General features: G+C 37.8%; 1 pseudogene across 1 annotated transcript; it reads left to right on the forward strand.

Annotated features, from left to right (window-relative positions):
• The first annotated feature begins 4,743 nt into the window (after nt 1-4,743).
• LOC149158624 (protein LURP-one-related 12-like) lies at nt 4,744-6,037 on the forward strand (annotated as a pseudogene). The gene is made up of 3 exons (XR_016261070.1): nt 4,744-5,067; nt 5,181-5,419; nt 5,518-6,037. The product of XR_016261070.1 is annotated as a protein LURP-one-related 12-like (transcript).
• Nucleotides 6,038-10,372: the final 4,335 nt, after the last annotated feature.

Below are 10,372 nucleotides of genomic sequence, written 5' to 3' on the forward strand. Positions count from 1 at the left end.
ATTTTTCGAAGATTGATTTGAAAAGTGGATATCACCAGATCCGGATTCGGGAAGGAGATGAATGGAAGACCGCTTTCAAGACAAACGAAGGGTTATATGAGTGGCTGGTGATGCCATTTGGATTGAGCAACGCTCCCAGCACATTCATGCGATTGATGAATGAGGTACTGAAGGAGTTTAACGGTAAGTTTGTAATAGTTTACCTGGATGATATTCTGATTTTTAGCAAGACTAAGGAGGAGCATTTCAGGCATTTACAGAGTGTGTTGAGGAAGTTACAGCAGAACAAGCTGCTGATTAACCTGAAAAAGTGTACCTTTTTCCAGCGAGAGTTAGTATATCTGGGATTTGTTATTGCAGAAAATGAATTGAAGATGGATCCAGAAAAGGTGGCAGCTATAGTTAGCTGGCCTTCTCCAAAAAGCTTGTTTGAAGTCCGCAGTTTCCATGGACTAGCCAGCTTTTACAGAAAATTTATCAGGAATTTCAGCGAGATTTGCGCACCTATGCTGGACACAATTAAGAAGGTAAATCAGCCTTTTCACTGGACTGAAGCAGCAAAAAGTAGTTTTCAAACTCTGAAAAAGAAGATTACAGAGAGACCGATATTGAGGCTACCTGATTTCAACAAACTTTTTCAAGTTCGTTGTGATGCCAGTGGGACAGCCATTGGGGCAGTCCTTAGCCAGGAGGACAGACCGGTCGCCTATTTCAGTGAAAAGCTAAATGAAAGCAGGCAAAAATACTCAACCTACGACAAGGAGTTTTACGCCGTTGTGCAGGCTTTGAAACATTGGAGACATTACCTGTTAGGTAACGAGTTTGTCTTATACTCTGACAATTCTGCGTTACAGTACATTATGCAGCAGCACAAATTGAATCATAAACATGCAGCTTGGGTTGAGTATTTGCAAAGTTTCACGTTTGTACTGAAACACATTAGCGGACAATCAAATAAAGTAGCAGATGCACTCAGTAGGAGGACGTTGCTTCTCCAGGAAAGCACGATGCAGATTTTGGGATTTGAACACCTAAAAGAGCTGTATCCGACCGACACTGAGTTTATGGAAGCCTATGAGGCTTGCCAAAACCCGCTGTTACGAAATGACAGCAAGTGGCTAGACTATAATCTACAGGAAGGATTGCTGTTCAAAGGAGGGCAGTTATGCATACCCAACTGTTCTATGCGGGAAAATATTGTACAGGAAAAGCACAGTGGAGGACTGGCTGGACACTTTGGTATAGACAAAACGATTGCTCAGGTACGACATTTCTATTTCTGGCCGAAATTGCAGCGGGATGTGCAGAGGTACGTGAGAAGATGTAAAGTGTGTCAACTAGCAAAGGGTCACAGTCAAAATACTGGTCTTTATTCGCCATTGCCGATTCCAAGCCGACCATGGGATTCAGTGAGCATGGACTTCGTTCTGGGTTTGCCGAAGACACAACGAGGTTTCGATTCAGTAATGGTTGTAGTTAACCGATTTTCAAAAATGGCACATTTTTTACCGTGTAAGAAAACCAGCGATGCTACTTATATAGCGCATCTTTTCTTTAATGAAATCGTTCGGTTGCATGGACTCCCGAAATCCATTGTCTCTGACAGGGATGTCAAATTTACTGGTCACTTTTGGAGAACTCTGTGGAAAAAGTTAGATACTCAATTGCAGTTCAGCTCCGCTTACCACCCGCAGACTGATGGTCAGACGGAGGTAGTGAACAGAAGCCTAGGAAACTTACTTCGAAGTTTAACAGGGGAAAATTCCCGGACGTGGGACCGTGTACTTGCTCAAGCAGAGTTCGCGTACAACGATTCACCGAACCGCAGCACCGGGTACAGTCCGTTCCAGATTTTGTACGGCATGCATCCGCGAGGAGTGCATGAATTGCGAGATTTGGGGAAACTTGAGAAACGGAGCGCTGATGGGGAAGAATTCGCTCAAGCTATGAGCAACTTGCACGAACAAGTCAAGCTGAAATTGCAGGACAGCAGCCAAAAATATAAACAACGAGCTGACACAAAGCGTCGGGAAGTACAATTTAATGTTGGGGATGAAGTACTTGCATACTTACGTAAGGAGAGGTTTCCAAAACGGGAGTACAATAAATTGAAATTCAAGAAGATCGGTCCCTGCAAAATTGTCCGAAAGTTTTCTGCGAACGCTTACGAGATACAGTTGCCACCTGGAATTGGGATTTCTCCCATTTTTAACGTGGCAGATCTGTTTCCCTATGTCGCTGGCTCGGAGATTGATGCAGCAGCAACAATGCCACAGAACACCAACCATGGAGAAGACACTTGGATGAGACAGTTGCCAACAGCACCACCCCTTGAGGTCGAAAGAATTCTGGATACGCAGGTAGCTAGACGCACACGCAGGAAAGAGTATCTGCGATATTTAGTCAAGTGGAAGAACCGTCCAATAGAGGACAGTTCGTGGCTCAACTCAACGCAGATACAAAAGGCGGGCTATTCTATTGACGACCTCATGGAACGGAGCCATGACTTTTTGCCACCCCGGGAGCCTGATGCAGGAGCATCCAGCTCCGAGGAGACTAATGACTATTGACGACTCACGGGAGAACAGAAACAAGTCAGAGGCTACAGGATTGGGTGGACAGACCACCGAGTTGGTTATTGTTTTTTTTTAACTATTGTTTTATTTCCTTTTATCTCATAGCATTTTAGATTACAAAGTTGTTTAGGCCCAGGAAGGGAAAACTGTTTAGTTAAGTTTTTGTTAAAGAATAACTAAAATGACAGTTAGAATTCAGGTAGAGCAGTTTATCAATTAGTTATGTATCCATGTAGATTAAAAAGGAAAATAAACATTTTGTACGGGGACTTTCTTCCCTTCATGAAAAGAAAAAGAAATAGAAACGAGAACAAGAAACCCTCTGTACAGAACCACTGTTATTTTATCTGAGATAATCTATTGCTAACGACTCTTTTCATTATTATGCACATCACTGTTACTGTGTATTACTGTATCTAAAAGCAAATTAAAATAGGAGAAATTGTTGAAATGCAAGAGCGTTACAGACTTTGAATCAAGACCATAATATTACCAGAACCAGCATACAAAACGAGACAGAGTAAGGCGGTCACAGCACAGCGTATGAGCAAGGTGGATTTATTAACAGCATAAAGTTGCAGAACAAATACAAGAACGAGAGCGTTACAGGCATTCAAGGAAAGTCAGAATGCAACTGTAATAACCAGAACCCATATGCCAAGCATGAGGAGAACGAGGTCTCGCAAAGTCCATATACAAGATTACAAAAAAGGTACCAAACCAACCATACTGTGTCCATTTAACTTAAATTAAATATTTCATAGTCATTGTGTACAGTAAGGACGAAAGCCTTACAACTTCATGTAACAAACCCCGGCATCGCCGTAAAGAAACACAAGTTCCAAACCCTTGCTATATGACAACCATCGACTGACACAAAAGAGCAGAGTACAGAGATTGCAAACGCCGGCAGAAGGCACGGCCAAACCCTAACAACCCAAACAAACTAAGATCTACAGCCACGGTCATAGTAAACACACTACAGGCAACTGTAACAGGAATAGACCCTACCCGTTTGCAAAGGGTACGAGGCCTGGAAAGATGTGAAGACTGCACAGCTCGGAACCCTCGTGAGCCAGCCCTCGGTTCAAACCTGTACACAGAAGCAACGAGAGGTTAGAACCACCAACAGCATACAGAAAACGAAGGAACAGACAAATGCAAGCGTGAAGGAACTCACCCACAGGTCGACGGAGAGCTGTCGAGGCAGAAACCCATTCCATAAACTGTAAACGGCACAGAACCTGTAAGTGTCGATAAAAGACAACCAAACCGGGTGAATCATAGCACGAAAGTTTACCTTCAAGGGCGGGAAGAGATTGGAAGAGCGGCAGCTTCAAGGACGCAGCTACCTGTACAAAGAATATAGCTCAGTGACAGAGAATGCAAACACTTATACAGTGAACCCACAAGACATAAAGCAGCTTACCATAACTTCAGAACAGAAACCCTGAGCTATACAGGCCCACACAAATTGACAGACAGCATCGAAGACAGAGGAATAGCTCCTCAACAGAAACTGCAACCAGTGTAGCCATTGACCGAATGTAGAGTTCATCTGCTGGATGTCACAGTGACCAGGGTTCGAAACCGGAAGCATCGCCACAGGATTACAGAAAGAGCAGCGGCCGAGTGATAGGCGGAAATGAGCCAAAGGCAAGACCTGAGGGTTTAACAAAGGCGGGAGTTGACGGAACCAGCCAGTAACTAAACCCTTAAACCGGCAGAGGTGTGAATTAATGAGCCTTGGGTTGAGGGCCGGGTAAACCGCGGGAGTTTTGTCCGCACATAAAGTGACCACCGGGCCTGAGGTGAGAGCACGTGGTCTCACGTGACTGTGTGTCCACGTCACCAAGGGCTGGGCCATCAATTTTCTTCTGAGTTTCCCAAATTTTCTTCTGAGGTATCTAGCTTTTAACATCTTTGTTAAACTTTCCCAAATTTTCTATCATGATAGAATTTACGTGGCCTGTTTAACTACGTGAATCTTCTTACAACGTTACGTATCAATTTACGAAGCTGTCTGGATCAAACCGATCCATTCAAAGCGATTTGGCATCAACGTCTTTTGACCGACATATTTCTTTGAATCGAATAGCATCAGAAGAGGGCCGAGAGCCATGATGCTATAAGAAGCGACAGACCGAACGCAGAGCCATGAGCCTTAGCGTCCTGTCCACGGCATTATTATTCCATCTGTCCACGGCCTCAGTGTTCAGTTGTTCATTTCTCAGTAACAATGATTCCCGAGGTTCACCCAGATGTGCCAGACTTGGCAGGGTGTGTTGGAATCGACAATAAGTTCTGCAAGGACTCCGCCATGGCATTGACGGTTTGGATGAAATCCCTGGTGTTAAGTTGCAGTGGCTTCACTGTGTACGATCCGAGCGGGAATCTTGTCTTTAGAGTGGACAGATATTGTTCCGATCGCAAGAACGAAATCCTTCTCATGGACGATACAGGAATGGCTCTCCTTACAATTCGTCGCAAGGTATAACATGTCTCTAACTGTCCTTCCATTCTTTGCTTTTCCTGTAACTGAGTATAATTGAATCTACGAAATATTCGAAATGTTAGTGAATTGTATTATTGTATGTGAAACAGAGGTTGAGTCTGCATAACGAATGGCAAAGTTTCTTGGGAGAATTCCAGGACGCCCAGAAGCCACTGTTTGTCGTGAGAAGGGCGCCGTCTCTGCTACTTCCCACAAATAATTTGGGAGAAGTGTACCTGGGTGCTTTCGATAAAAGCAAGCAGAAGCAGGACTCTGACTACCATATCGAAGGATGTTATGCCGAACGTTCCTCACCATTTTCAACGACTCTGGAAACGTAGTTGCAGAGGTCTGTTTTACCTAAATTCTTGTCCCTGGGTCCTGTATATCCAAATTATTTTGCACTGTCTTTAATTCAAAGCTATGATAATACTTGTGACTTTGCAGGGTAAGCCAAAGCAGGTGAGATCTGATCAGATAAAGCTTGGAGGAGATGTTTTTAATCTGTTGGTGCAGCCTGGCTACGACCAAGCTTTTGTTATGGGATTGATTGTCATTTTAGATCAGATCATGCCGTCTGATTGATCTGACGTTGTCAATTCCTTGGATTACCAGTGTTGAGCGGTCATATTTTAGTTTTTCCTCCTTTCTTGGCATTAAAACTTTCCAAATTGCATGGAAGAGGAATGTGTTTCAGGTTTTCCTCTCTCCATATTGGAATCGCCAAACTCCAATGAGGCAGTACTGAAGGAGACCCCCGCGGTTCTGACATACCAAATATTGAAGAGCATGCGAGCCATGCTCCCTGGTGATTCCTGCATGTGTATAGTGAGTTTTGATGGAATTATGTGTATAGTGATTTTTAATCGAAATATAAATTTGCATATGTTGTTTCGCCCAGAAAGTGCAGTAAACTAACTCATTCACACCTCGGACAAGGATCCGTTCTGCTTGTCCAAAAAATATTGCCATTCATTCAACTCTCCCCATAGTAAATTATAATCCCGAATTTAAGGAAATGAGTACAGAAAATTATAATCGCAAATTCAGGTAAATAAGGAGTACGGGGTGATGTAAATTGTGTTTTTTACACTTCAAAATGTTTACATGGACACCGTGTGATTATTGTTTTGACAAAATTATAGCTCAATTTTTATGTAATGAGTGTTTTTCAAGTTATAATTTTCCTATCCAATTAAAAATGTATAAACAAAACTATAACTCTTTCTTTTTTTTTAAAGTGATGAGCGGGGATAAGTATAGTGACTTCCTTTATATGAGTTTTTCTCAAAACTTTTTCTAGAGTACTTACAATCCGTTGTCTATGACCAAAACAATTTTCAAACCATATGCATATTTAATCAAATTTTTAAGTCAAATTTTGCAAAATCACTATTTGGTTGAATATTGACTGCAACTTTGTTCCAAACTATATGCATAATCAAATATTCAAGCCACATTTTCCAAAATGATTATTTGGTTGAATATGGACTATAACTGTACTATATGCATAATCAAATATTCAAGCCACATTTTCCAAAATGATTATTTGGTTGAATATGGACTATAACTGTTCAAACTATATGCATACGACATCAAACTTTCAAGTCAAATTTTGGAAAATGACAATATGGTTGAATATCGACTACAATTTTGTTCCAAACTATCTGCATACTTAATCAAAATTTGGAAAATGACTATTTGGTTGCATATGGACTATAATTCTCTTTAATGGTTATATATCTATCTATATAGATAGATAGATATTAAGTGTAGTATTTTGTTTTTAAATTTAATTTTTAAATAACTAATAAATAGCACACCCATATAAATAAAATAATTTGCACCCATATAAATATAAATAAAATAATTTGTAAATTAAATAATTGCTAAATGTAAATAGAATAATCCATAACAATTCTTAAAAAAATATAAAATTTAAAAATTATAAAAATTGTTCAATTATAGTTTTCTTTTAAAGATAATAAAAATTTAAAAGTAAAATAGAATTCAGTGTCGTTGATGGTAAAGATTTAAATATTGTATAGTTGTAATATAAGATAGTTTGTCAACATTTAGTTAAAAGTAATATAAATCTCACTATCGTGGTTGAGTGTAAAGATTTAGATTTTGGCTCAATTAATAATAAAATGTTAAAAGTAATAAATAAAATGTTAGAAGTAATATAAAGTTTTTTGGGATAAGTGTAAACATTTAAATGTTAGCTCAATTAATAATAAAAATTTCAAAGTAATATAGAGCCTAGGGGATGAGTGTAAAAATTTGAATGTTGACTCATTTAATAATAAAAAGTTAAAAATAATAAAAATTAATTTGTTATATCTTGATTTTGTTTTTATTAATAAAATTAGAAATAATTTTTTAGATAAAAGAAAACCATAATACACATATCACATTAAAAAATATAACATATAAGTAGTAGTTATATATTAAGATCTATTTTACTTATAAATTAAAATCATGTTTCTATAATTATATCTAAATTTAATTAAGAAGCACATAAAAAATTAATACCTATAATAAAGTTACAATGTGACAAGATTATTAACTACACATATTCTCCCCCACCTAACCATGGATATTATTAACTTGTAAATAGGCTTTGTTAGAATACTATGGGCCAATAGCTTGGCTTATCAATTCCACATATCCAAAAACCATAACTTATTTTACAATTAAAATATTTATTAACAATAAGACAAGATAATCAACCATGAATATTCACCCCTCTCTACCATAGATATTATTAATTTCTAAATAGTTTTTGTGACAATACATGGGCTAATTCCACAATTTACCAATACCACATGCCCACAAAATCTAACTTATTTCACAATTAAAATATTTTATAAATATTCTATTTATATTTAATTTTATAACCTTTTTTATTTAAATTCAAAAGAAAAATGTTAGAATTACTTTCTAGATATATCTAAATCTCATGCCCTCACAACTACTAAAAATATTCCCACAAATATTAAATCAAAACTTTTATAAAATTAAAAATGAGAATATTTTTTATATAGAGATGTGAAATTTATATAATATAAATAATATTATTAAGAAGTAGCATAGATCTGTATTAACTAAAGATCCAAGTGATGAGAGCAAGCGAAGGGACTAGCAACAATAAAGGAAAGGTAGCACATGATTCTTTTAAGTTTTTCATTATTGTACTTTCTTTGAAATGATTAATAAAAAATAAAGGTTTAATATTTAAAACCAATCAAGTTTTTTTTAATTTAGATACTTTCTTAAATACAATATAGTGAGATCAAATTTAACAAAGAGATGGGGGGTGCTGGGAGAGAGAGGGGGAGATGTGACAAAGCTGGAGCGGGGAGAGAGAGAGAGAGAGAGAGAGAGAGGGAGAGAGAGAGATATGGAGAGAGAGGAAGGAAGAGAGAGAGGAGGGGAGAGAGAGAAGGAGAGAGCAGGGAAAGAGATGGAGCTGAAGGGGGAGAAAGAGGGAGGAAAAAAAAGAAAAATAGAGAGATAGAGGTGTAGAGAGAGAGGTAGTGACAAGAAAGAGATGAAGAGAGAGTGAGGGAGAGAGGAGAGGTAGCAAGAGAGAGAGAGAAGTATAGGAGAGATACAGGGAGAAGGGGAAGAGAGAGAGGGGGGTACATAGATGGAATGGGGAGAGAGAAGAAGAGAGGGAGGGAGATTGTGATAGATTCGAAGGGGAGAGAGGGAGAGTGATGGGGGGAGAGATAGAGGGATGTGGGAGAGAGGAAGGAAGAGAAGGAGAAGGAGAGAGATAAAGAATGAGATAGAGATGAAGTTGGAGGGGAGGAGAAAGGGATGGAAGAAGAAATACATAGAGAGAGAAACGTGGAAAGAGAATGTGAGTGACAAGGAAGAGATTGACACATAGTCAGTGATAGAGGGGAGAGAGAGAGAGAGAGAGAGGGAGAGAGAAGGGAAAGTGTGATAGAGGGAGAAAAGGAGGGATAGAGGCAAACATAAATAGATACGGAGATTGAGTGTGTATGTTTTGGGGGTGAGGGAGAGAGACAAAGAAGGAGAGATAGATATATAGTTGGAGGGGGGAGATATAGTAGAAGAGAGAGACAAAGGAAGGGCGGGAGGAAGAGAGATAGATATGAAGAGATAGTATGTGTTTTTGGGGAGGTCAAATAGAGGGATCAATGAGAGATGGAGGGAGATATAGATAATGATGGAAGGGGGAGAGAGAGGGAAAAGGACAGAGACAAAGATAGGGAGGTATAGGAGGAGAGAGAGAGAGAGAGAGAGAGAGAGAGAGATAAATGAGAGATGAAGGGAGATATAGATAATGATGGAAGGGGGAGAGAGGGAAAAGGACAGAGACAGAGATAGGAAGGTATAGGAAGAGAGGGAGAGAGAGAGTTGGGGATAGAGAGAGTGGGGGAGGAAGAGATATTGGGGAGAGAAGGAGGGAGGTACACACATATATGAAGGGGGGAGAGAGTGAATTTGAAAGAGACACATATAGACAAATATAGATAAATAGCATAGATCCATCTTAACCCTAGATCTATTAAGCATCGAGAGGGATCAAATACCTTGACGTGCAAAACTTTCCTCAAGTTTTGCACTCAAAAAAGAGATTTGCACCTGGAGAGATTTGATCCCTCTCGATGCTTGATAGATCCGCAGGTAAGATGGATCTATGTTGGTTATAAAAATAATTGGTGTATAAGTTAAACATATATACATTTCAAAAATATGGAAGAAGATTTAATCATATTTGGTCTTGAAGATCTTTAATTTGTAAATAATATGCTTTGTTCCAATATTATGGCTTATCAATACCACACGTCCACAAAGCCATAACTCATTTGATATGACCTTTCTTTAATTAATCAATTTAAATAAAAGAGAAAAAAAATCATAACTACATCATACATAAGTCTCAACTTTTAATTTTTTTGTAAACTACTAACAATAAATTAGAATATTCCATAAGATTAAATTGCTATTAAATTAAATTATGTGAAATTTATTCCAAAATAAACATACTTATTGAAATAAAAATTGATTTAACTTCAAAAAAATATTATAAATAAAAATATTTTAAAGGTAATTATATATATATATATATATATATATATATATATATATATATATATATAAAATAATAAAAATTAATACATATAATATAAAATATAACGACACTAAAAAATTATAATAAAAATTAATACCTATAATTAAAAAAATATAACAAAACTCAAAACGTAGAATGTGTTATTTAATATGGCCTAGTTTAATTTTTTTACTGTGCAGAATCCATTTTTCC

Source organism: Pinus tabuliformis, chromosome 5_2 (genome assembly GCF_031772625.1).
Source record: "Pinus tabuliformis cultivar Carrire ecotype Pingquan chromosome 5_2, CPIR1, whole genome shotgun sequence".
Taxonomy (NCBI): Eukaryota; Viridiplantae; Streptophyta; class Pinopsida; order Pinales; family Pinaceae; genus Pinus; species Pinus tabuliformis.